This window comes from Crocuta crocuta, unplaced genomic scaffold (assembly GCF_008692635.1).
Source record: "Crocuta crocuta isolate KB4526 unplaced genomic scaffold, BGI_CrCroc_1.0 scaffold122, whole genome shotgun sequence".
NCBI lineage: Eukaryota > Metazoa > Chordata > Mammalia > Carnivora > Hyaenidae > Crocuta > Crocuta crocuta.
The window spans coordinates 352,784-380,667 of record NW_027528839.1 but is presented as its reverse complement, the minus strand read 5'-3'; the positions used below and the strand labels follow the sequence as shown (position 1 = coordinate 380,667).

At 36.3% G+C, this 27,884-nt stretch overlaps 1 protein-coding gene and 1 long non-coding RNA gene across 8 annotated transcripts in view; one reads left to right on the top strand and one right to left on the bottom strand.

Moving 5' to 3' along the window:
- DNM3 (dynamin 3) overlaps nt 1-27,884 on the bottom strand; it is a 584,407-nt gene that overhangs the window by 237,695 nt on the left and 318,828 nt on the right. The window lies entirely within an intron of this gene.
- On the top strand, nt 12,978-18,887 carry LOC144224908 (uncharacterized). The gene is made up of 3 exons (XR_013333180.1): nt 12,978-13,195; nt 15,301-15,394; nt 16,943-18,887. It is a non-coding gene; the product is annotated as an uncharacterized LOC144224908 (long non-coding RNA).

Here is a 27,884-nt window from a genome sequence, read left to right as displayed (position 1 = left end):
AGTCTACATGTTCACACCCTTACCACTTATAACTACTCTCTCAAACCTCTTGTTTCCTAACCACCCTATTTAATATTGCATCCCTAGTTTCCCTACTCCATTTCCTTGCTTTAATATTTTTTCATTGCACTGGAGAGTCATGAGGACAGGAATTTTTATCTGTGTTATTCACTGTTGTATCCCCAGCGTCTGTAATAGTGTCTGGAACATGTAAGTGCTTTAAATACCTGCTGAATAAATTCACTGAATTTATTGCATGCTAATTACATCTTAAGAGCTTAAGTCTACAAGTTAAATAAATTTATTGAAATGTATGTTCTAAGTGCTTGATAAGTATTACTGTGTTTAATACTTATGAGAAAGGTTCTATTATCACCCTAAGTTCACAGATGGAAAAATGTAACACACAGAGTTCAAGTAAATTAACTATACATAAGTGATTAGAAAGTAGTAGCACAGGGACTCAGGTGTCCTAACTATAAGAGAACAAAATTCTTTCACCCTTTACATGTCTTTTAACTTCCCCCAAATGCTCTTATATGGGTTCTATCCTTACCACAAACTGCTGACCACTTATGGTAAAGAGTGAATTTATGTATGGTATATACCTCTTTCTAAAAAAGAATGTGAGGCAATTAGCTTTAGATATTATTTTCTTATAAGCAGGAGAAGAGGGAGGAGGGATGCGAGGGAGAAGAGGGGAGAAAGAAGAAAAAAATGAAGTCTATACTATCATAATTATCAACCAACATTAGGGGAAAGAAATCAAGAACCCAGGGTTTGGCTCTAGTGTCCCCTAGAAGTTATTAGCTAAGAAAAACATCCTGAATGATGTGGAAAATGAAAAAAAAAAAAGTTCATACTAAGTCTAGCTACTTAAAAATAAAAAGATTTCAAAACTACAAATTGCAGGTACCTGGGTCTATGAGTGCCACAGGGCCTGGCCCCAGGATGAGGCAGGAGTGAGGCATAAAGCCTGGTTCAGAAATTTTAGGTAGAAACAATAATATCAATGAGGTTAGCTGAACTGACATCCAGGCCATACACACTGGTGTGGTCATATCAGATTTTTACAGCCAATAGCGGTTCTAATTGATTGATGCCCCTACTGTACTTATTGTGAAGTATCTTGAAAATCATCCCTGAAGCAAACATTTATAAAGTGCTTAATAAATGCCAGGCACCGTGCTGAGAGCTTCCACAAATTAATTCATGCAATCCTCATAACCACACCCAAATCACAAGGGTGGCAAGTAATGTTCCCAAGGCCACACAGCAAAGTGGTAGAGCCAGACACATAGCCAGGCCATCCAGTCCCCTGGTCTATTATTACCGTTAGATGAACCAGAGGTCTGTATACATATACATGCATCCAAATCATTCTTTCTTCTCAACAATTGTTTTTGCCCCTTAAGTCATACCAAACAAACTTCTTGAGGCATGAATTTTGTGTTATTTCTGTCTCTAACACAGTGTCTATAACATGGTAAGATCTGACAAATGTTTAGGAATGAATGAGTGAATGGGAGAACAAATGAATGGAGTGACTAGGAGTTTATTTTTACATGTGATCTGAAAAATGGCACTTTCCGAAGACACAAAACACCTCGGTTACGAATGCAGGCTTAGGCAAATTATCTATTAGTGATTAAGAGAAGTCAGATGAAAATTTTCAGATTGGAAATTAAAGTAGTACAACAACAGCCACAAACAAACTAACAAAACCCCATGTTAAACAAATGTAATTAAAATAAACCTTAAATAACTCTGCCTTCCTTTTCTACCATAAAATAGGAATTGAGCTGTGCAAGTTAAAGTTTTAATCCACTCACGTATATGATGAACTAATTTTATAATCTTCTTAATCTCACAGGTTTTTTCAAAGCACAGGCCAACTGTATTTAGAAATGCATGTCTGTTACTCCCAAACATGGGAAAGCACAATCTGGTTATGTTATTAAAGGGAAATCACAATTTGAATGATCGGTCTTTATGTTCTAAATGTTAACATTTTTATTATTCACAATCCATTTTATCTTAATTGGATTTATTCCTTTCTAAACTCCAATTTCATGGCATATTTAAAATGTATAATGGCCACTCAATCGAAAAATTAAAAAAAAGAATCTCCAGAATGTTTTTCTGAAAAGAAACAGTTCAGTCTTTCCCCTTTGACCTACCCCACTCATATACCTTTTCATATAGAGTTTAAAAAAATAGTGAACTTAAAACATTAGAGTAAAATTCTCTCACTTCTAGAAGGGACGATCTAAAACCAACCCCAAAAAAGGAGTTTTCCTGCTTCCTTCCCTTTTCTCATTCTGAAAATAATGTCTGCCTAGTAAAGACTAGAATGAGACTTTCGTTTTAATCTTAACTGAAGCAAATGTTATGGCTGTATTCTTACTCATCAACAGGAAGCAAAATTACTCATCCATTCCACTGAGATATCTAAAACTAAAAGACTCAACATATTTTCTCCCTTCTTAAAGGATCCTATGTGATGGGATTAAATTTCACAAATTCCAGAATATATTTGCGATACGGGATTTTAAAATTTTAATCCCTTTGCCATTCACTTTAGTTTCAAACAGCTTGTTTATCTTCTTCTTGCTAGCACAAAATGCAGTGCCGAAATGGAAACCAGATTTCTTTATGTAGTGAATTTCATGTGGTTTCCACATTTCTCCTGGCAGTAGTTTCCCAGCAGACATTCATCTAAAAAATTCCTCCTTGTGATTTTTAAGTCAGATGGCATCTGTAGCATTTGTAGCACATTCTAAGCACACTTTCATACGTACTACAAATGGCCTATGTATTATAGTGTTCTAATTACAGTTTCAAGTCTTGACAAAGGTAAATAGAAATGTTATGCATGTAAATTAGGAAGGAGATTTTTAATGGTCTTGATCCTTACTTAAGAAGGAATCCCCTTTTTTGACTCTTCACATTCAAGATAATCTCAGATTGATCACTATGTATTTATTGACCTGATTCAATATGAGAAGCCATTGTGAAGCAGATAGAATCTACAGTTGTAGCCCCTGCCCTCAAAGAGCTTAGAATCAAGTGTGAAAGGCAAAACATAAACATCGGAACAAGCCCAACAACAATTTGAGAAGAATTAGCAAATGGATGAAAGAATGAATTGATTGCACAATAAAGTCTGTATGGTTATCTGAAAATATTTGGTTTGCAATATTCTTTGGAGCCATGAGAAAGCCGATTTAAAGTAAAGCTGTAACATTCTCTTCCCTTCCAAAGGCCTTTAATGTTTTGTTTTGTTTTAAATCAAAAGTCACTAGATCATAAGAGAATTATTTTAAAGGCCACAAGGAAGAATAAAGGCAATGTAATTTAATTTAGGAATTATTTGTTTCTAAGCAATGCATACAGAGGGTTAAATTCATCTGACTGAAAATTTAAAGAGAAAAAAAAAAACCTTTTAAAATTGTTGAATGCATATTTTCACTGGTTGCTCAATTCCAATCCCTTGTTCTGAAGAAAAAACAGGAAGAGTAGAGGCTGGAGAGAAGAGGAGAGAGCAAGAGAAAGTCTCACACTGAGCAAAAGCAGGTGGAGAGGGAAGATGGACAAATAGAAAAGAGGAGAAGGAAGGAATAAAAATGAGCAATAAGCCTCTTTTACTGGATGCCTTTAATGAATGATCACTTGGTGGAGACACATTAGCACGTACAGATGGAGGGACATTGATACATATCACTGCCTTTTGACACAATGACTAGTTGAATTAATCCTCTGCTTTTCCTCCTTCTAAACATTCAAGGCCACCACATAAGTCATCGAGGGGAGAAACATTTCCTTTAGAGCACTGTAACCTGCCCAAGGCACCTCCATGACAACTCTCCACACCATTGCCATGTGAATTACTGCAGAATGTTTTCAAAAGCATCTCACTTTGTTTTATCCATATCATTTCATTCAGGCCTTCTCCCAATAACCTCCCCCCAACCATGTCTCATTTGACAAGTAAGAAAATAGCACAACTGAACTAGAACCAATCTATTCTGGTGCTCCTTCTCTTATACCTCAGTTGTATCCAAGAATATAAAGATCTAACTATATCATGCACCTGAAACTAATATGACACTGCATGTTAACTGGAATCAAAAACTTCTTTTAAAAAAGGCTTAATTTAACTTCAAAGAAGTGGAATTTCTTCAAAAATAGATGAAATTTTGAAATCAAATGCAATTAATTAAATCTGTGCAAATGGTAAATCACCAAACGTCTTATTCCCTTGGCACTGAGTGACTTTGCTTTAGTGTTTTCACTGTGAATGTTTCAAAACCTCTATTTCACAGTCACAGTATATATGGGTAAGCAAAGGGAACTATATGTAAAACTATCTTACATAATTGAAACAGTCTTCAGCATGGCCTTTTCAGTTTCCATTAGCATACATGTACGCAAAAATTCACCAAAACTCTCCTATGTTGAATGTGAAGGAGGTTAGTACCATTTACCATGGGAATGGCAGTTTTAAGTGGAGAACTTTTATATACTCAGGAAATCCTGCTTTTATATAATACACAGAGAAACACACTGAAAATGATTCGCAGAAGTGGCTCTTTATCTAAATGAGTCTGAATGTACAACATACAATCTAAACAAAATCAAATTAAACAATAATAAAATAAAGTTAGAATCAACATTCAACAAATTAGATTCAACCTAACCAGTATTGGCATTACTGAGTGACCAACATTGATTATTTTATGATCTGAAGGCAAAGATGGAACTAAAATGAAGGTTGATTTAGAAAACAGATAGGACAAAAATTTTTTTTAATAGTTTCTTGTTAAGTTGGTTTCCATATAATACCCAGTGCTCATCCCCACAAGTGCCCTCCTCCATGCCCATCACCCCCCTTCCCCTCTCCCCCATACCCATCAGCCCTCAGTTTGTTCTCAACATTCAAGAGTCTCTCATGGTTTGCCTCTCTCCCTCTCACCCCCATCTCCCCCCTTCCTCTCCCCCATGGTCCTCTGTTAAGTTCCTCTTAATTCTCCTATTCATGCAAAAATATGGTATCTGTTCTTCTCTGCCTGACTTATTTCGCTCAGCATAACACCCTCAAGTTCTATCCATGTTGCCACACATGGCCAGATTTCATTCTTTCTCATTGCCATGTAGTATTCCATCCTATAGATAAACCACATCTTCTTGATCCATTCATCCGTTGATGGACACTTAGGCTCTTTCCATGGTTTGGCTATTGCTGAGAATGCGGCTATGAACATTGGGTACACATGCCCCTATGCATCAGCACTCCTGTATCCCTTGGGTGAATTCCTAGCAGTGCTATTGCTGGGTCATAGGGGAGTTCTATTGTTAATTTTTTGAGGAACCTCCACACTGTTTTCCAGAGGGGCTGCACCAGTTTACATTCCCATTAACAGTGTAGGAGGGGGCCCGTTTCTCCACATCCTCGCCAGCCAGATAGGACAAAATTTACTGGAAAATCACATCCCACTAGCTTTCTTGTACTTTGTTAAAGGTTAAAAACAGTGAGGGAATCATGAAAAGAGGGAGGAAAGTCCACTAGTCTCAATCTGGCTTCACTACTAACAAAGGCAATTCTACAAAGTCAAAAGGTTCCTCTTAGGCCACTTATTATGGCTCCTGTTGTTTTCTCTGTTCAGAAAACTTGAAGTTCTTTAGTGAACTTCTCACTAATAGAATTTCGCCAGGCCCTGAAAATGCAAGTTGAATTCTAAGCATTGGTTCCAGTAGTTGACAAACACTGCATCAGGTAGCACCTAAGGCCTCCGCCAAACATTTTCAGTGGGGTCCAGATCTCTTAAAGAAAAAAATAACAACAACAACAGAAAACTATTTAAAATTCTACTAGTTCTCCAGCAAAACAAGCCACCATTTCGAAAGAAATCATTATCCACTCTGGCCAATGAAATCCAAGACTAGTTCTTTCTTGAAAAAAACGAGATGAAATGGAAAGGAAATAAATTGGACCAGAGGAATACATTCTGTTACAAAGCAGAGGTTGGGGGTAAACTGCTCTCTAACAAAACTGAACCAGCAGTACACCAAGTGTATGGGCAGTTTTTAAATACAAGCAGCAATACTGAGCCTCTGCAGAAAATCAGTCTCCTTAACACATTGCATTTGCAAAATTATGAATGCATTTCCTGTCTAATTTACACTTGTTAACCTTCAATTATTCCTGTAAAGCTCTGGCGGGCACAATTTTTTAAAATATGACTGAAATGGGTCCACACTAAAACTAATGTGTAAGATTACAAAAAATATTGAACATGCTCTAGACTTGAAAAGAATAGAGTTCTTGAAAAAGGGGAAAGAAGTGATTCTGACATTGGTAATTCTCATAAAATCTGGTTTAGTTTAAACACACACACACACATTTGTACCCACACATCCATACACATTGAGACACATACACATATGTTTTAATATATACATACAGAACTATAATAAAAGTGGATAAACTGAAAGGACAGTAAGGTCATCATGGGCTTTTCAAAAAATCTCTCCAGAGGTTACCTTAAGGAGCCAGCTACCACTGCACTGTTCTCAAAACAATCCTATTGTCTTTCTTTCAAAATCAAATGTTTTCTTCTATTTTTTATGAGTTCTACACATACATGATTTATTTACCCAGTGGGATTTAAGCACCTTGAGGAAAACAACACACTTTGTTCCTGAACAGTACTTGCTGTTGCTTGGGCTTTGGGGTCATGGTACCTGACTCTGAATCAAGGGTCATAACTGAAGCAGGTGGGGACCTGGCTGCCCTCACAGCAGCCCCCAACCTGCATGAGGCCCACCTCTAGGCCAGGCTCTGTTCTAAGCTTTTATTAAAAGTTAACCTTTTGAGTCCTCAAAGAAACCCTATCTTACAGATAAGGGGCTCAGAGCCCAGAATGGTTAAATAATTGCTAAGATCACATAACAAGTTGTGAAGCCAGGATTCAAACACATATGGTCTAGCTCTGGAAGCCTCACACCACACTGCCTCCTGGAGCTCCCACTTCCTCCTTTGTGACCGTGGAGGAATCCTACCATCAGGGTTGTTGAATTATGTTATAGTACATGTGAAAAACACCAGCACCGGGGACCTGGGATTAAATAAGTGCTCAAAATAAGTATTAAAGAAACAAAACGAACCTTTAAAAATGGAAAACTGTATATTTTCCTTTCTCTACAGCTTTTGTACTATAGGCCTGGATGTCAGTGAAGTTAATAATCTGATTCTGCAAGGCAAATTGAAGCCATTTCTGGTTGTTTACTATGCAAATAATTTAAGTGTTTATAAATGTATACAATTAATACTCATTGGCAACATGTAAACAACCTTTCAACAGGAACTAATTTATACACTAAGTGCTTTGTGGGGGGGCAAGGGGGGGCGAGGGGGCCTGTAAAAGTAAAGCAAATTCCCATGGTGGCATGAATAGAAGTATGTTAATATGGGTTCATATGTCCCTTGAATAAATTCTCTAGCGTCTGAACAGAATTAAGAAGCTAGCAGCCTACAATATACTCAACTAAACAGATTTATGTTGGATCAAACCCTTTGAGAAATTCATATAATTTGTATTTCCCTTTTTGAATATACCAGAGGATTATAAATCCTAAAATACTGTGTCATACATTACACAAGTATGCCTATCATTGCTTAAAAACTTGGAGCTTCTAAAATGACCTACTACATAATTGCAGGTATTTGGGGTAAAAAGAGACAGCTTTCTTGCACACACGTTTCCTTGTAGCCAACAGACTTCACTGGACACCCCAGGCACAGAAGGGACACTTTCTCTACACCTGCAAAAAAGTGGTTTCTGAGTCTTTATGTGATGTACACAGAGACTTTTTTTACCTTTTTGATATCATGCGTGCTCATTTCTGAGTCATACTAAGGAAATAAAATGTTGGTGATGCCAAAAGACATCAGGAGGCAATATTCTAAAACTGTCAGTGACCCCAGGACACAATATTTCTCTTGTCCAAGTGAGCTAGCTCTCATTTTGAACTCTCATTGTAATGTGGAATTCAATAGAATGCACAGCACATAGCATTCAGATGATGCTCGTCAGCTTTTGGGGGCTGAAGCAGGCAGCAGACTGCATTCCTAGTATGCTCTCACTTAAAATCTGCCTAGAAAGACCAACACCAATTTTCTAATCCCTTTATCTTGCCTTCCCCTAAAGATTTCAAGACAGTGCTTCAAGTTTTAGTGGAGTCATAAATCACATATTTACCTTCACGCGACTGGTTTTCGAGAGAGCCAGAGTTTTTAAGGTTTGTCTGCCGGATGTATTATGTTACTGAAATATAGAAATGAGTGCTATGTACGCCAGTGGTTAGTAAAACTCAAAGGCGTAACATTATCTTTCTCAATTGATTTGAGGAAAGAATGTTCATAAAATATATACTGCTTTTGGTTAGAGGCTGATTTCTAAATAAACAGGCTCAGCAATGGAAATTATAGAGACAGGCAAAACAAAACATGCATTAGTAAATGTACACTTTAAAATCAACTCTCTCACAATCTTCACCTTTCGCAAGCTTTTTGAGGATTGTAAAGTCAGTTGCATTAAATTTATGATTTATAGCTGTTCTAATTTAACTTCTTTTTCAGCTGTTGAAGGAAAATCTGTTAACTCTTCTGAACTATTTCTCCTCTATTTTACAGGCTCTGATGTTGCATATCTCTGCCTAAGAGAGCATCATTTGAGAGTCAGGGAAGGAGAGAAAGGGGCAAACTTTGCCGCACCAAATCTCCCAGTCATTTTGGGCCCTAACAAAATAGAAAGGCTGGCGATTAGGGGATTGCATTGCCTCCAATAAAACAAAACAAAACAAATAACAAGTGCTAATCCACACCAAGTAGAGCCAAACAAAGTGGGGCTATCTTTCCTAATTTGCAATGAACTGGGGTCAACTAGATTTATATCTCAAATACAAACTGGGAAGGAGAAAACAACAAGAAAGGAAACGCCACAACTTGGTTAGATCCTGCTTTTCACACAAGATTATATGACCGATAGCTACACAGGATGCTTCCAGAAGATTACAAGGCCAAAAATAAGCAAGGAAATATGGCTGGCCCAATGTTCACATTTATTTCTAAAAGAATAGTGCAATCTGATGCACAGCTGCACTACACCAATACAAATATTAAAATTGCATCCATATTTTCCGTTTAAAATTAGAAAATAAGATAGCTTTAATTTTATTGTCAGGATTAAGGTTTGATCAGAAACCACCTGCACACGTCATTTTTATTCATTCAACAGTTTACTGAATGGCCTACCACAGGCTGATTGAAGGATAAAGATACCATCCCTGCCTTCAATTAGCTTATATTCTACTTGGGGAAAAAATCCATACATGTGAAATATTTGGTAACATTTCAGTACAAAACTAAGAGAAGGCAGCAGATAATTAACAAATGAATAACAGGAAATATGAGGGGAAAAATGGTCTCTGTGGGCTGACAATATGCTTCGGGCTGCAGGTGTTTGAATTAGAAAACAGATGAGTTCTGTCACTTACTGTAATTCCACAAAGCAGTAACATGTTTAACTTCAAGCCTCAATTTCATCATCAGTAAAATGGGAATGATGACAATATCTGCCCCAGAAGGTTATTATAAGTAATTGATACATTGTATATGAAGAGGTTTTGTATTCTTTAAAAAAGCCATAAATGGCCATTGAGAAGCTGGTAAAAAGAATCCCACAAAACTGTTACCATTAATTTGGGAAAGCAGAAAGGTTAGGAGGTTAGAAGGGAAGATGGTTAACTTTTTCTTTACATACTTTCTATTGTCTGAATTTTTATAGTGCCCGTGGCACTAATTTTGTAACAAAAAAATTAAAGCTATATAAATACTATCTGAAATCGAGTGCATAAATACTACCTGTGATGCCATATCTGGATGTCACAAAATACTCTATTGTAAATGCTAGTAACCCTGTTTCTCTGTAAGTACACAGAAACAAGACAGTACTGGTTTCAATTTGAGAATTTCTAAAGCCATAAAAAGTTGCCAAGCTTGGGAATGATAACCAACTGAAATCGTGTTTCCTTTCATGACATTTTAAGATAGAACAAATTTTATAGTCACCCCAAACTATCCACTGATTCAAACAATCACTTTGGTCAATGTGCTTTGAAATAGCAAGTTAAATAACATTAATTCTCAGAGGCGAGACTTCATTGTATGTAACTCTGCTTTCTGGAGCCCATCACATTTCAGGTATTTAACTGACAACTTTACAGACATAGAAAAACTCCTCAGGCCATTTCCAAATGAATACCAACAGACTCCACAGATGCATGAAAGATTTTTTTAGACTGAGTTTGATAATATATACATATATATGTTCTGGAAAGGAATAGATTAGCATTCTTAACATTATAAGTAAGTGCGAGCTCCTTGAGGGCAGGAATCATATCTTCTTCATCTTTATATGCCCAGTCCCTGGCACTGTGACAAGCATATGAGTAGGCAGTAATATATATCTGTTGAGCTATTGAAGGAAAGAGAACTTAAAGCATTTTATTCAACTGGAAGGCAATGAGACAGGCACATATGCGATGAAGGACAAGACCTGTACAGTTGTAATCTGTAGGAAATCATTTAAAATGCTTCAAAATTTGTGAAAATTATTATAAATTTGAGTTCCTTGAATAAAACTTTATAAAATCCCCTATTCGAGAAAGGATCTCTCTTATATTTGAGAAACTATAGATGTGTGAACTAAGATGGAATCATGGAGCAGTATGATCAGAACCACCTTTCCTCTGTCTTACCCAACATTTCCAAGGCATGTTTCATCGATATAAATAGAAGAAGGCAAAGGAAGAGGCTTTCCCTATTTGTGGCAGAAACAAGCCCACACCTGGAATGCTGGATTCCTGGCTGACTATTGTCCCACTGGCTCATGACGCCTCTATGATGGTCTGTGAATAAACATATAGACACTGAAAAAGGACAGGGGTGATATCCACATGTAATAAGACTATTAGATTGTAGGTAGCCACACTTCCCTATTTCCAGTATTCTACAAGCAGTGATGTGGGAAGAGGAGTTGAGGCATCCTGGGCTTGCTCAAGCACTACAGGAGAAGCCCTGGAGACACCAGTGTGAAAGCACAAGTACATGATAGGAAGCAATCCCTCTGAATTCCATTAAGAGCTTAAATCCCTCTATGAATGGCTTACCCAATGCTAATCTCTTTGTTCCATCCTAACCTGCTGGATAATTCCTTTTTATTTTATTTAATCTTCCTTGCTAGGTGACCAGTGCTTGTCAGAACTTTAGACTCCATTAATGGTATGTTAATTCAAGAGAAGACATGTCATGATAAGTGAGGGCTTTAAGGCAGTTCTCTCTAACTTGAAGCTTCCTGAAATAATTCAACCCAATCTATTTAAAAGACGTAGATTTTTCTGCCTCTAAAAAGTATTGCATAAGTCCAGTAGAAATGAATTGCTTTAGTTGTAATTCTTTAAAGATTACTAAGTTTCGTAGTTTGGCTACTCAAATTATATTTGGAAGCTACCTAGGAATTTTCTCACATTTTGATCTCTGGAAGGGCAATTAATCAAGCTCTTGTTTGAGGTGACTCAAACTTTGATCAGAATTCTATGGAGGGAAAGTCACAGGGCTATATACTCAGAATATTCAACAGTATATCTAATTGAAAACAGCAACAACAGGAAAAGAGAAGTAGATGCCAGTGGGCTGATACGTTATAACCTTTGGTCAGGCGGTACTTGGCAAATTTCAGCAGACTTAGTTAACCAGAGATAAAACTGAGCAGTAGAATACCATTAAAATAAAACAAAAGTATTAACACCGAATCAAGAATTCCCAGTGAAGGAGAATGCTGTACCTAAGAGGATGGATCTACCAGAGGCAATTTGTTAGGAGACTGAAGTTGTTATTTCATAGCGGAGGTTTGAAATCAAAACTTTAAAGTTTCTTTAGGTCGAACTATATAGCACGGCATTCAGAGAGCTAGCCAAAATCGCTGAGGGAAACGAGGAAGGCCACATGTGGAACTAATTACTCATGTAGAGGCCATGACAAAGAACATTTCTCCAGACTTTTCATGGGGGCTTCACTTTCAGGAAGTTGCTATAATTACTGTTCAAGTCTAGAGCAGCCTGCAAGCCGCTGACAGATCCAACAGACCAGGAGGAGGAGGAGGGAGAGAGACAGAAAAAAAATGAACTTATCTGCCCTTTTTGACGAGTCAAATACCAGAAAATAAAGTGCCACAGGGAAACTCAAAAAAGTTTGCAACTGAGCCCTCCTTTCCAGTGTTCAACTTTCTGTTTACTTTTTTTCTTTTTTTTTTTTTTTATCTACCCTCTATCTTCAGCAAATTACTTTTCTAGCCTGGATCGGACAGCAGAATTGTACTTCTCCACTAGCTCACTTTCAGTTGGCCACAGCAGAACTGTACATCTCGACTCTTTTTTTACAGCTTTTCCATACTGAGGCCCACTTCCTGCCCAGTTGAGGAAAAAAATCTGGCCTGAAGATGAAATGACTGCTTAACATTACACTAAAACATCTGGTACCATTTTATGCACAGACCCATGTCTGAGAGCAGGCGATTCGAGAGGTCTCTCCAGCGGCACCGCGCATACCCAAACCTCCCCAGGGTGACATCATCCCATATATGGACTCTCCAGCCCAGCCCTCCCCCTTTTCCTGGTCCTAAATTCATTGCCAGTTCCCCAGTCTGCAGCAAATGTGCCACGTCAAGACTGGAAATCACAGCCCTTGAGTGTGTCTCAGTCAGTGCAGCAGAATTCAGGGGGGATAACCGAATGCAACCCCTGGTGCAGGAAGGGAGGCTTTTCCCAAAGACCAGGACAGGATTTTAAGTACACAGATGGAAGCTTCTGGAGATCCTGCTCCGTCGCCCCAGTGTTCAGACTACCTGTTCAGGACAATGCCGTTGTACAGTAGTCTGCACATTGGTTAGACTGGGCAGGGGAGCGCAACACCACGGACGGCTGGGGACAGAAGTTGCTGTTTCCACGGAGAAGACTTATGTTTGCTTTTTCAAATCTCACACCCAGTGTTTTTCTTCACAGGTTTTGCACACTAGGGACCAGGAAGCCCTCCGGGACACCGCTGAGAAAGAACTGCTGGAAAGAAGACCTGTGGGTAAGGCCTCCTTGACTGCTCACCTGGTCTGTGCCCAGGAGAGCCGAGGTGGGGAGCCAATGATTTGTGTTCACATGCGAGGGAAACAGAGGTATATGTGTGATGGATAGCGATGCATTGAGTTTTGAAAGAGTAACAATGTGTCGTAAATAGCGATTTGCTGTATGTTAGTTGGTTTCTGAAGATCTAGAAGTCAAGTTTTTTTTTTAAGTTTAAAGTTTTTCCCACTTGAAAAGGAAATATGAAGACTCCAAACACTTAAGAATAACTTAATGAGGCTAGTTTTTAATTGTTGAAATTAATAATACAAAGACCTAAAAACTCACTTGAATACGGCTGTAGTAGAATTTTTAACTTCCCGGGATTGAATCCATTTTGCTTCAAAGTAAAGAATATTGGCTATTTTTACAATGCTATCTGAATAGTGATTTTTTTGAAAATTTATGTACATGATACACATCCCAGGAATAGTAATATCTAACAATAAAAGAAGGGGCAGCCAAGTTTTTGCCCACCAGACAATGCAAATGGGACTGACCCAGAAAAGAGCGCCAACCCAGAACTCAGTGAGTCAGCAACTGATTAAGTGCAGAATAGAAGAAACCTCTGTCTTCAGATATCCCAACATATATCTGTGTCACATTTGTTTTAAATCCAAAAATGGTTGATAATTACTGGTCAGCTGAGACCTCATGCCTATATTTTACAATGCTTCTATTTCTCTGAGCATTTAAAATGATAAGGTACTTTGTCTAGAAACCCACTGATAAAAAAGGAATTTGTATACGAAGGCAAAGTTTTCTTTGGTCAGTTTCCAGCTGTCCTGGAGGTGAAGGGGGACGGGTGGGGAAGGGGGGAGGGAGGAAAACCCTTAAGCTGAATGAAATCCCAATAGAGAGAATAATAGAGAAAGTCTGGGTTGCAATATGATCTTTGCTGAACTTGAAAGGTGGATCTCTTAAAGAAAGTTCTGGAAAAATGTTACTGCCTCACCCCTAATTCCCTCAACCCCCATGTATATCTACCCCCAAACCATTCTATATAATGAAAACATCTGTTCTATAGGTTTATGAAAAAGTGGATGTGATCCCTTTTGTCTTCCTTTAAATTTTTTAAAATTACAGTGACTCCTGAATAAATCCTTTTCTAAATTACACATTTTGCAACAGTTCAAAATTATCACCAGTTCTCTTTTGCAACACATTTTACTAAAAAAGATTCCCGAAGTTATCTTTTGTCAAAACAATTTACTTTTTTAAATGACCTTTTGATCATCCCAAAACTGATATTACCTTTTATTCATGGTTTTTAGTTAAAATATGAAAAACATGAATAAATTTAGTTATCCTTTCCACCGAGATGATACAGGGAAGTCTTCCTTTGTTTTTTCTGTTGTGACTTGGAAGCTTCCATACTATTTTTAACAGAACAAGACATATTTAAAACCTATACACCTTCCTTTACATAAAAAAATGAAAAAAAAAACTATTAGGTAATTACAGAAGCTTATTTTCTCAAGAAATACATTTTTACTAATTGAAGCAGTTACTAAAGAAGAAAGATAGTTATGAGGGGCTTTGGTTTTTGTTTTTGTTTACTCTGTAGAAATGACAAAATTTCATAGCTTGCTTTCATCTCATGTATATTTAATTTAAATGTCTGTCTTCATATTAAATCGCTTTTTTGTTTCTAAGAAACTAACCACCATTGGTCACCCACCGAATTTCTCCCTAGGATGACTTTTAGTCCGGAGACAGAGGGGACTCAATTGTGTCCTTGCATAAATACAGGAATAGGAACATAAGAATTAATTTGTAAGGGGGTAGCCGAGGGGTGCCTGCAAGTGCTTGGTGGAGTCCTGAAAACCCATTTTTGATGCAAACTTTTAACAAACGAAAAGGAATCGTACTTCATTTTAAATTGCATGAGCTAAATTAAAGATCAGAAGTAAAAGCTCACTTTACTCCTGCTGACTGAAGGCAAGGCCGATAGTTTATCCAGTGGTATATATACCAGCATGTATACACACATATCGTAAAATAACCGTATCTATTTCCAGGGTAATTAGAACAATGTTTAACTTTATTTTGGTATTACTTTATAAGGAGATATACAAATATTTTAGAGGTCATGGGATCTATTCCAGAGGAAACTAACCAACAGTGACATCTTCAAGTAAAACTACCCCTGGATATGATGGTAAGTATTAAAATTAAACATTGTACATTGTCAGAAAGAGAAAAATGTTTCCAGAGCCTGTCCAAACTGCAGTTCATAGACCCTGAGTAGTTATTTTTCATTTTAGTATGTGGTTGACTGGTAAGTTAGGCTAGGTACTGGGTTAAAAGGAAAACTTTTTCTATCATCTAAGAGAAAGAAAATTCAGGGCCTTAGCCTCAATACCATCAATTCTTAATTGAAAGAGGATCCATATAAAACAGTTTATATTTTCAAACCTCACTCCTTTTTTCCCCTTTTTAAAGTCACAGATCTCTAAATCAAAGAAAGTTTGTTTACAATGGGACAAAATTTCACACTGATCATTTTCTCCCAATTAGTCAATAGGTTTCACATCCTTCCTGCTTGGCATTTCTGTCTTTCGGCCCAGATAACATGTTTATGTTTTTAAAAGACCAAAATATATGGTCTACCCCCACCTCTCGCCTTACAGACCACCCAAGTTTTTCTGGCCATGGGAAAAAATTTAGGCATAAAACTTCTAATGAAAGAATTTTTCCTTTTTTTTTTTTTTTAAGGAAATTAAAAAAAAAAACTTGATAATGAAAAAAAGTTCACTCAGCCACCAGTGTCCATCCTTACTAAAGAGAAGCCAAAGCTTTCAGTTACTCTACAAGACATTTTCTCTATAAAAACAACCGTTTTCCTCTTCTCTAAGGAGAACATCCTACCCACCACAATAATGTCCAAATAATAACTAAGCGACCATCACTCAGAAATCCCAACTTAAGATAACTAGAAGGTCAGGTTTTAACCTGAGAGGAGACAGGAAACTGTCTTCAGTGAAGACAGAAACTTTCTTACTTGGTTTCTTCTCTTTTTACCTTAGTGTGTTACAAATTATGTGGATAGAAATATTTATTCATTTTTGAAAGCTTTCTTGTTAAAAAGTTTTATCAGTTTTAATAAATAGAGATAATGAAGTAAATTAAGTAAAATAATTAAATATTCATTTTGAATTTCCTGACCTATCGTGACAGCCAGTTTCCTGAAATTGCTGTGGTTTAATTTTGCTATAAAGGACTTAGAAGATAATTCTTTCATTGGATTTTTTCCTTAAGATAATAAATAGAAGACAAAAGAAAATAAGGTGTAATAACTATATTAAAATTACATGTTATGATAATAATGTAAATAGCTCTTTGATATTTCAGCTAGTATTTCAAGTTATAATGAATTGATATTCATTCTATTTAGAAGATTGAAAAAAAGTCTTAAATTTTTTTTTAGCCTTACATCATTTCTAACAAGATTAAAGACAGGTTCAATAGCACTATGAAGTGTGCGCATGTCACATAGTATAATTAGAGTTTAAAAATCTATTAGAAACATAAATTATCCAAAAATCTTATGAATAGAGTAGACATTTTTCAGAAAGATTTTTTTTCTTTCTGAAAAAAAGTTATGGTTTTTCAGGTTCAGATATTTTTGGATATCTTGGTTTAATAGAACTGTTTCATATTAAAATATAACATATAAACTCATAAATATTTCTTTCTATTTTTTCAGGTTGCATGCATCATTCCTTTAATTGAGCAGAGTTAACTGGATCAAATTATTTATGGGAGAGAGAGGGAAAGCTATACTGAATTACAGTAATTTTTAATTTCCACCAATATATTCTTTGTAAGTGAATCACTCTAAATATTTTCTGTTACGCTGAATACAGCAAAAATAACAAAATAGTTTCTCAAGGTATTTGTTTTTGCATACCCTGACCTTGTAATTATCTAAATAGCAGCCAAATTTACTGATGTTTTGGATTTTGTCAGGAAAAAAAAAAGTTTTTTTTTCTGTTTGTCAGAAACAGAATCAGACATTTATTTTCTTGAAATCAAATAAATCGGAAATTTCACTTATCAACTCTTTGTTAAAATTGTACCATATCTAATTAATGCTTAAAAGTTCAGATGTGTAGAAACTGTAATTTTTTCAGTCTCTAAAAACATTTGCCTCTCCGTAAAGTTTCTACTTGCTAATTTCTCAGAATTTTATAATTAAAGGGAAATAACAAACTATGTGTTTTCCTTAAAATTCTTTGAAAAAAATTCTGAAGTACATACTCCTTGGACGATAATGTTTTATTTTGATTTTGAAGAAATCCCACTTATTGGAATTTTGACTCTCTAAATATTTTGGTTTTTAAAGGGCAAGGGAACTTGTGAATTGATTATTTATATTAAAATAGCCAATAGAATTATTCTTGAGTCATCAGAATTAAATTTACTGCATATTTAACACCATTAGCTCTTTCTTATACAAATTATAAGAAAATTTCCCAAAGGATCTGGTTTTACTTTTTTGGATATGAAATGAAGTTTCCCTTTTCTGTGTTTAAGGTACTATTTTGTACCTGTATCATACTACCAATGTCCAAAACACATTCTGAGCATCACTGTGTGTAACAACTTTTAGTTTATACCCTTTTGATTCATGGCATGGTGCTGTAGTTAATTAGGAGAAGAAGCACTTAAGCTCACAACTGCTTTTTATTTGGTTTTCACATCCATACTTAAAAACTTTACATTAAAAAGAATATGAGAAATTTAAATAAGTTCCTGTTGCTTTATGGAGTACTGGCAAAAATACATTCCCTTGTAAAATCCCACTCTTAAAGCATCAGATACCAAAGTTGGCTGGTTGAACTGCCAGATACATTAGGCTCATTAATTATTTTGAAAATGGCTGCCATTTCCATGTAAGTGACAAGTTTCTTTTTCATGGGCTATGGTACTTATCTACTACAAGAAACATGTATAAACAGAGTCTTTATCTTTAACTTCAGTATTAAAATATGCAGACTTTTTGTGAAGAGGAAAAACATCTGGTTCAATTACTCTGAACTCTGACTGCATGTGGGCCAGTAATAATAATATGAATTGGATTTAAGAATAAACCTTATATTTAATCTTTTGTTTTGTTTTTCCTTAAAATTTCGATGTGAGTTTTCTGTTACGTCAATTTTCCATGTTAGCACATTTGGAACAAATGTAAAAGTGTACATTCTGAATAAAGTCAAAAGTCTAACTTGTTTTAGTTCCATAATGTTGTAATGTTTAATTCTATTGTGTGTTTTTCTCCCTTTCCCCTGACCCTCCAAAATCACCAAATCTGGAAAACAGACTGATTGTATCTGCCCATGAGCAAAGGAAACCCGAAGGAACCAAGGGCCTGGCTGGACGGAGTTGTCATGTGACTGCCTGTCTACACTTGCTGTGCAGAACATCCGCTCACCTGTACAGCAGGCACAGACAGGCAGTCACACGACAACCCAGCCTGAATGACAACCAGCCATTGAAAGAAAGCAGCCCTCACACCATAGCATCTACACCAAGAGCTACAACCAAAATGAGGGGCGCGGGGGCCTGGGGTTTTAATCTGTTGGTTTAATACTTAATTCGTATGTATTATTATATTTTGATTCGAATATTGAAACCCACCCAAAGTAAAGTGAGTGGTCTATGAAATATAATAAAACCCATTTCTGAAAATGTTCCTGTGCTTTCTATAGTTCTCTTTTCCTAACTGTTGTCAGTCAATTACTACCCTTGACATTTATTGTACACAGCTTTGCAGCACCCCATAATCAATATGACAAAACAATATAACTTCAGTCTAATGCTCAACAGAGAGGAAATGATTCTAATAATCCTACTCCAAAAACTAAGTTTAGTTTTCTATGTCATGACTTTTTAAGAGAGAGGAGGAGGAAAGAAAAAGAAGAAAAAGGAAGAGCGAATGTTCCAGGGGATCATGTATTTTGAGTTAATAAACTACCAGTTTGGGTCTGGGCAAAACACAACGAAAAGAATATTTCTAACATCATGTTCATAAAATAGTTGCTTCTCTGCTGATATAGAGAAAATTGAAATTGGAGCTCTGATATTCCCAAGTGTCATGGCACATAAAGATTTATTACTGTGTCCTTGTTTAATTAAGAAGGAGATTACACTACAGTTAGAAAGGTGGAATTTACCAGACCAATGCATTCACTTGCAGTACATGCTCCCATTCACTGTAAACTCTGAAACTCTTGAGATATTCAGGCAATTAAACTATTTTCGGAAAGAGCAAGGAAAGGGATTAGTGGTAATGCAATATTTTACCATATCTTTTGAGAAAATGTCAAAACTTCAGTTTATATACTGTGAACTGGAGTGAAATGTTCAGGGTTGTCTTATGTCTCTGAATGTTTCAAACACTGCTGGGCAACAAGGTGGGAGATAGATAAAATTAGAAAATTGTTAACTTTGATTTGGTTCACTAAAATGTTTTTAACTGGAGTATTTAAAATTAATTTCATTTTTGTTAGACTCTGGTCAAACTTTTTAAAATGTAGCACAAGGCTACATAAAATTGTTTAAAAATTCAACTAAATATTTCATGTATATATTTTAGTCTAAAAACTATTTTTATTCAGCTATTCCATTTTTAAAATAAAAGACTTAGTCTTAAGGCTAAAAACCCACGAGGTTAAAAATTTACAGGATTTTGTGCTATTTTACTAGACATGACACTATAGATTCTTTAAAAAGTGAAAAAAGTAGGCAAAACTATGAAGCAAAAATATAATTAAGGCTAAATTCTTGCATTTAATAATCTGGCCTTAGGAAATAGGTCATCTGCAAAATATACTTCTGCTAAACACATTGAGCAATGAAGGTTTTTACCTTATATAAAAGTCCTATTACTAGCAAATAAAGTACTAAAGAATAGTTCACAAAATGTAAAATATAAACAGGAAGATGATAGAAAAATGTCTTACAAAATATTTACACATTACTGCTCAATTTGAAGTGTTTGATATGACTGGCAGCAAATGGCAAGAGGAGTCTACATCTGGGAGACTCCACTGGATCCTTTGCAAGGCAGTTCCAGAACAGTGCTTGGGACCTCTCCAGATGACACGATAGCAGGTCAGAACATAAAGAAGACTGTTCAATTCCAGCAAACTCCAAAGGGAAAGCTAGACGGCCAGTGGAGTCATCCTTAAGTGAGCCACTACAGGACAACATTGCAAGTAATAGTCCCTTAAAATTTGAGGTTTTACATTTCAGGCTTTCAAAAAAATGCCTGAAGGAAGGAAAGAATGTTATATTTATTTAAATTCATTAAATGAAGCACGTTTAAAAATTTTACTCTTCTAGTAAAGAGTAATATCGTTCTTCTAGAATAAACTTTTGAGTGGGATAAAAAATACATTTAGGAGAGTGTGTTTGGGTCTATTAAATATATTTAATAAATTAGAAATAGCATTTGCCATTATATGTTGTTGTGTATATTATAAATCTTTGGATAATGCCAAAGTGTGGAAATGTTTGTATGAAATGGATCCTACATTAAAAAGCATATTTTACATATGTGAAAAAGCACAACTAAAATCATGAAGAATTTTAAGTAACATAAATGTTTTAAAGTTCAATATTTATTGGGACTTCTTCTTTAGGCAAAAAATATCTAAGTTTTAGCTAACTAAAACAACTCAACAAAGAATATGACTAGTGTTCACAGGGTTAATCCTGACCTCCTCATCACAGGGATCATGCAGATGTAGAGGAAACAGGCAGAATCTTGAATGTCTAAGTGAAAATGGAAATAGCTGAAGATTTCTATGACTTCTTGGTCTCACAACTTTCGCCATCCAGGTATATAGCTGTCATTTTGTTTTCTATTACTTAAGTTACATTTGTCATCTGTTACAGCTACATAATAAAAACAATACTAAATAATGATCCCTATAAAGGAATTGTATAATCTCTTTATCAAGCTATCCAAATGCTTCAACCCACAAAAGTGAGGCCTGTAATTGTTTTAGGAGTCCAAAGAATGTTCTTTTTTCAATGCAGATTTTGGGTTTTCTTCAATAGTATAAGGTTAACACATTTTCATTGGGAACACTTCTGTTGAATTACCCTAGCTTCCCCTGAGTATTCCGTTATGATTTTAATCTTCATGTTGGATGATATAAATGGAATAAATATTGGCTATATGCTACTGTTATACATAAACTAGCAATCCCCTTCAGATTTTAATTATCATTCATACATTTCTCATACATTTCTCATTGATATTAAGAGAAAAATGGCTTTTTTCCCCTTTATCAGAACAGTCTATTCTTCTAAAATTCATATTTTATACATAACTTGTATAAAAGCCATCCTTTATTCCAAATCTGATTTTAAAGTATTTTTTAATTTTTTTTAACATTTATTTATTTTTGAGAGAGAGAGAGAGAGAGAGTGACTGGGGGAGGGGCAGAGACAGGGGGAGACACAGAGTCTGAAGCAGCCTCCAGGCTTTGAGTGGTCATCACAGAGCCTGACACGGGGCTCATGACCTGAGCCGAAGTTGGACACAACCAACTGAGCCACACAGGCGGCCCTAAAATTAGAATATTAATATAAAACTATCTAAACCCCAAATCCTTTTTGAAATTATACTTTCTATTTAAAATTTTGTTTAATGTTTATTTATTTATTTCGAGAGAGACAGCACAAGCAAGGGAGAGACAGAGAAGAGGAAGAAAGAGAATCCCAAGCAGGCACCATGCTTCCAGTGCAGAGCCCCACACAGGGCTCAAACCCACAAACTGTGAGATCATGACCTGAGCAGAAACCAAGAGCTGGATACTTAACCGACTGACCCACGCAGATGCCACTTTCTATTTTAATTCTACTCCTAGCCCTTTTCTAAATCATTTCTAAGAATTGTACAAAATATATTTTCAATGTTTTAAACTAACATTGGGAAATTTATTTTTTGCTTAAATGATTTCCATTCAGGAAACTATATAGTCAGAGAAGGGGGAAAAAAATCCATTAACCTTCAATGATGAAAATTAAGAAAATTTTAAGACAACCTACCTCAAATTCTAAGTTTACTCTGTAATTAAATAATTTAGTTTAGGTACCTGAGATAACAGGACATGATGAATTATTAGGTTATACTAAATAAATATTATTTATTTGCTCAACTGCATCTTCACTCAACCAATATTTACTGTCATCTGCCAGTGCCATGTTCAGTGGTGGTAGAACAGTAAATAAGACAATGGCTCCTGGTCTCAAGGGGCTTACAATTTAGCAGTAACTTAAACACTGAACCAAACACATATCACGTGTGAGGAGTTGTCGATTTTTACCACCTGAAATAATCTCTTAAATCTACCCACTTCTATCAATTTCCATCAACCCACCCCAACCCAAGCTATTATTATCTCTTACATAGTCCATAGCCATACCTTCCTAACAACTCCCCAACCCAGCTTTGTACTCCTCCAATACATTCTCTACAAAGTAACCAAAAGGATCTGTAAAAAAAATCAGATCTTATTATGTGACTCTCCAGCTTAAAAACATCCAAGTCTTCTCATCATTCTCAGGGTCAAAATCCTTAATCTTTATAGAGTTCTTAGCTCCTTTTATTCCAGTCAGTCACACTGGCCTTATTTCAGTTTCTTAAATTTAGCAGGTGCAATCTTGCCTCAAAGCATTAACATCAACCTCTGATCACCTAATTCAATGCCCCCCCTCCAATGTTGTAATCCCCATTGCAGATACCCTTTAAGTCAAACACATCACTAAATTTATTTTCTTCATAGCTTGTAATCTACATCTGATAGGTTTCCATGTTTTGTTTTGTTTATATGTTTTCTTTATTGGTAAATATCCTTCATGAGGGCAGGTACCATGAATTCCTTGCTAACCATTTTATCCTTAGTGACTAAAGGATAGAATCTAGTGCATAATAGGTGTTCAGAAAATGTTTATTAGGAAATTTTCAGGCAATTAAGAACACAGCACCAACATTGAGTAGCTTGCTAAATTACTCATTCTCTTTGTGTTTCAATCTTCATCTCTAAAATGGGGAATATAAATAAAATGCTGACTTAGCTCAGTGCTTGGGACACCATAAGTACACACTAAATGTTAACCATTATAATGATAATGATCATCATCAAGATTATCATTCAGATTGAAAGCTGGCCTTCATGCTTTTAAGCAGGTAGAATAAATAGTGGAATACTATTTACAACCATAATTATTGTCAAACTAGGGAGCATCTTGCTCATTGGAAGTCCATTTGGTTTGGTTCAGCATTTAGACTAGTCTGGATATGCAAAAATGAGGCTGGAACAAAGGCTGAACTAGATTCTAAGCAGAGCTGAATGGTTATATATAACTGAGGGAGAAGCACCTTGAGTTTGGGGCAATCCATTATTAACAGCATTGAGGGAAGAAATAGGAGGGGAGACAGAAAGTGACAAGCCAATGTATTCTCCTTGGGCTGGGCCAGCACAAGGTCGGAGCAGCCAGTAATATACTCAAGTGGAGTGCCCACTGGTTAAAAACTGTTGTACAGAGGGGTATCTAATATTCTATTGGAGGTTGTGTGAATTGCTGTATCGCTTCCTTAAATGCTCAGTAAAGTTAAGTACTAAAGATATCCTATGTTATTATTTTGATAGAAATCAAAGGATCTAAGTATCATCTATCCCAAATACAAGGGAATATATGTGGACACACAAGCCTGCATGTCCAAACTATCCTTTCCCCCATAAACAGATCCTCCTTGATGGGTTACACAAACTGGCAGAATGCCTTGGAGAAGATGAAACCAGGAAGAGCCTACGAGCCCCCTAGAAAAGAGCACAGGGCCACCTCTATAGGAAACTTCCAAGTTTAGGGTGCTAGGGCATGATCTAGAAGGACAGCCAAGTTTGAGCAAATCCCTTGGTGATTAGTTATAAACTGTCTAACCCTGTATAAAAACAGTTTATTTCTTTTTGTGTTACAGATAGCCCCAATCTTAGAGTGATGTTAGGGGATAACATATAGCCAGATAGATAATTATGCCTATTATAACCACATTGTATCATAAAGACTCTTTGAAGATAACATGGGAAAAAAACACTGTCTGGGATGCAGGTGGAAACCTCTCTGTTAAGCTCATCTATCAGTAACATTACAAATAACATTATTATAATATAGAGTAATGGTTCAAAAAGTGCAGTCCACAGATGTTTGAGAATGTTCATAAATCCCTCTAAAATTCAAGGGTAGGGTAGATAGATCTGTTCAGCATAGGAAGAAAGTAGGAAAAATGTTGGGGACTTACCATTACAGTCATGCCAACTCTAGCATAAAATTATTACACAGGGTCATCATGCTCTTGCCTCTGTCAGCTTGGATAGGAAATCACATGCTTTTGTGTCATCAGCTCCAATTCTTGGCTGAGGTGTAAGAGAACTCATAGGCTAGGGGGGAAGTAGCATGTCAAGTCTCACTGAAGAAACAGGATCTGAGTTCCCTCTAAGAACCTGAACCTTACCATTCTCTGCTAAAATAAATGAATGAATGAATGAATGAATGAATGAATGAATGAACGAACGAACGAACATATCAATCAACTAACCAACCAACCAACCAACCAACCAACCAACCAAAACCCAGATATCATACATCGTATCTCATAATATGAAATGATAATAAATTGGAAATGAGAAGATATATGAGTCAAAGAATGGCTTTATATGGGAAGGCATAGTTGTTACCTGCAATAGCAAACATAAATATATAAATGGGACACCTAAAAGTTTATAAAGTACATATTAATATGTGGCTTCTTAGAATCCTAGAAAATCTCTTTCAGGTGATTTGGTCTGCAAAGGTCCACATTCAACAAGTGAAAAGAAAAGAACTGAGGCCCAGAGAAGGCTAACTTTTTCCAACACTGGCATTAGCCATTGCAAATCCACATCCTTCATACCTCACTGCTTTCGTTGTACCAAGCATATAGTCTATAGGGTCTTTTGTTCAATTAATGTAATCCTGGAAAAAGTTTGAGTCATTGTTCTTCATCTCAAATATATTTTGTAAGTCATTTATATTATTACAAACTCATCATAATTTAAATAAAATCATACCTACAGCATATGGCATAATATGCTATTTATTCTATTCAACAGCCAATTAGATATAATGAAAACATGCCAGTCTAATTACACAAGAAAGCAGGAAGATGGCAGATCACAGAAGAAAAATATGATAATCCTCTAAGAAAATTTGAATATAAATTTGTCATTGAATAAATGAATGAATCTATAACTAACTTAAAGATATTTACCATGTCACATTTGCTTGACTAAGTAAGATAAATTGTCATATAACAGGATTTACAACTATTTAGATGTTGATGTGGGTATAGAGAGATACTATAAGAACAAAGAACAAGCATTTAATTTACCAATGAATTGACTCCAAAAGTTGAGTTAGAATTCAATCTTATTTTCACAAAGAAATATTCTAAATTGTGGGTCTTTGAGGTTGCCCAAAGAAGTAGGTTCAAGCCACATGTAGTTGAAGGATGGCAGTAAGACTTTTGTGGAACCTAATTATCATTTAAAACACTGCTGCTAAAAAATAATAACATAAAAACAGGGAGGGAGACAAAACATAAGAGACTCTTAAATATAGAAAACAAACAGAGGGTTACAGGAGCGGTTGTGGGAGGGGGAATGGGCTAAATGGGTAAGGGGCATTAAGGAATCTACTACTGAAATCATTGTTGCACTATATGCTAACTAACTTGGATGTAAACTTTAAAAAATAAATCAAAAATAAACAAATGTATAAAACACTACTGCTACAAGATGGTACAAAGAAGCCAGAGACTCATTACTACTTCTTAACCCTATTCCCCTGATGTTTCTTCTTGACCTCCTTTCCTCATACCCTCCCTTCCAGCCACTGCTCCCAGCTGACACTAATAACTATTTGTTGAATACAAGCAGAAAGCAAGGAACAGTGCTGTAGCCTCCCTTTAACTCTGACAGCAAGCCCAAAGGTGTTCTGCAATGGTAGGAAACTCTCGCAACATCAATAAAGCAGAATAGAGGATGACAGTGGTGGTGGCCAAGGAATGGTGAGGTGGGAATGAATGAGACTGGCTCCCGTGGAAAAAGGCTCTGCCCTACTCACACAAACAATTTAATGACAGAGGCTGTTTGTGAGTCAGGCGTTAATATTTTGAAAACTTTCTATGTTGTTTCTGGAGCAGAGTTCTAACAGTAGCTAAACGGCTGCAGTGTGGCTGTATGTGGCCTATCAACTTGCCACCTTGAATTCAAGAGCTCCTCTCAAGCCACCCAGTATAAGCCACCATCTTCTCTTACCTGGACCATTGCTACAGTCTCCTAGCTAGCTGGTCTCTCTTCTTCTAGTCTTACCACTCCCTTCCTTCTACATACACGTTCCATCCCACACATTATGCCCAATCCAGCAGCCAGAGTGGTCTTTCTAAAACATACATTTAATCATGTTACATCCCATTGGAACAAGCCAATAGTTCTCAATTATCCTTGAAATAAAATCCAAATTAGGAGGTGCCTGGGTGGCTTAGTTGGTTAAGTATCCGACTTTGGCTCAGGTCATGATCTCATAGTTCGTGGGTTCCAGCCCCACCTTATGGTTCCCTCTTCCTGGAATGTTCTTCAACAAAATCTACACAGCTCATCATTCCAGCCTCTAATCTGATGTTCCTTCCTCCCAAACACCCAATCTAAAGTTTCTTCCCCCATCACTTTTTAGCTCACTACCCCATTTGATTTTCTTCAGAGCACTTACTATTGCTGTTCCTTCCACAGAGCAACAACTTTGTCATTTTCTCTTTCTTGAAATCGTTTAAACTAAGAAAACAATTCTTTCCTAAACTTTCTTCAACCAAATCACTCCACTGTATTTCAAGGGTCATTCTCATCCTGCTGCCCCATGCCCATAATCCCTCCAATATATACCTTTAATAAAATGATCTCCAGCACTCAGTTAATATTATAACTGAGGATATAATGTATTATAAACACATGAGGGAGCTTCAGCAGCAGAGATTGTTACCTTGAGTTTATAGAGGTGTGAAAGGGATGACCACTGATCATTAGCTTACAGAGCTCTCAAAGATTCTTCTTTCCTACAGGGGACACCCTGTGCCTTCCAATGGCCTTGTTTCAGTGCCCATACAGTGAGACAAAAGAACCCCGAAGCCATATTCCAACATCAGCAGCTACTCCTATTATCTTCAGAGCCCCTCATACTAATACCCAGAAAAATGCCAATGCCAATATGCTTGGAACTTGTCTAAATAAAACTTCTGTGGGGTGAGGTTGATCTGTAGAACTCCAGTATCTCTGGGATTCTTGCCTACATTTGTGGTTGAAGACATGAGCTCTGAAGCCAAATAGCCTGAGTTTGAATTTCTGTTTTGCCACCAACTAGCTATGTGACCTTGGGAAGCTAGCTAGTTATCCTCACAAACACCAGGTATGCTGTAATAAGGGAAACTGAGTCCTACAGAAATAACTTTTTGAATAGTTGGGTTTTTGTTTAACAGTTTTCTCTGAAAAATAGGGATGATAATAATAGCACCTATCCTTAGGGTTATAATGTGGACTGAATGA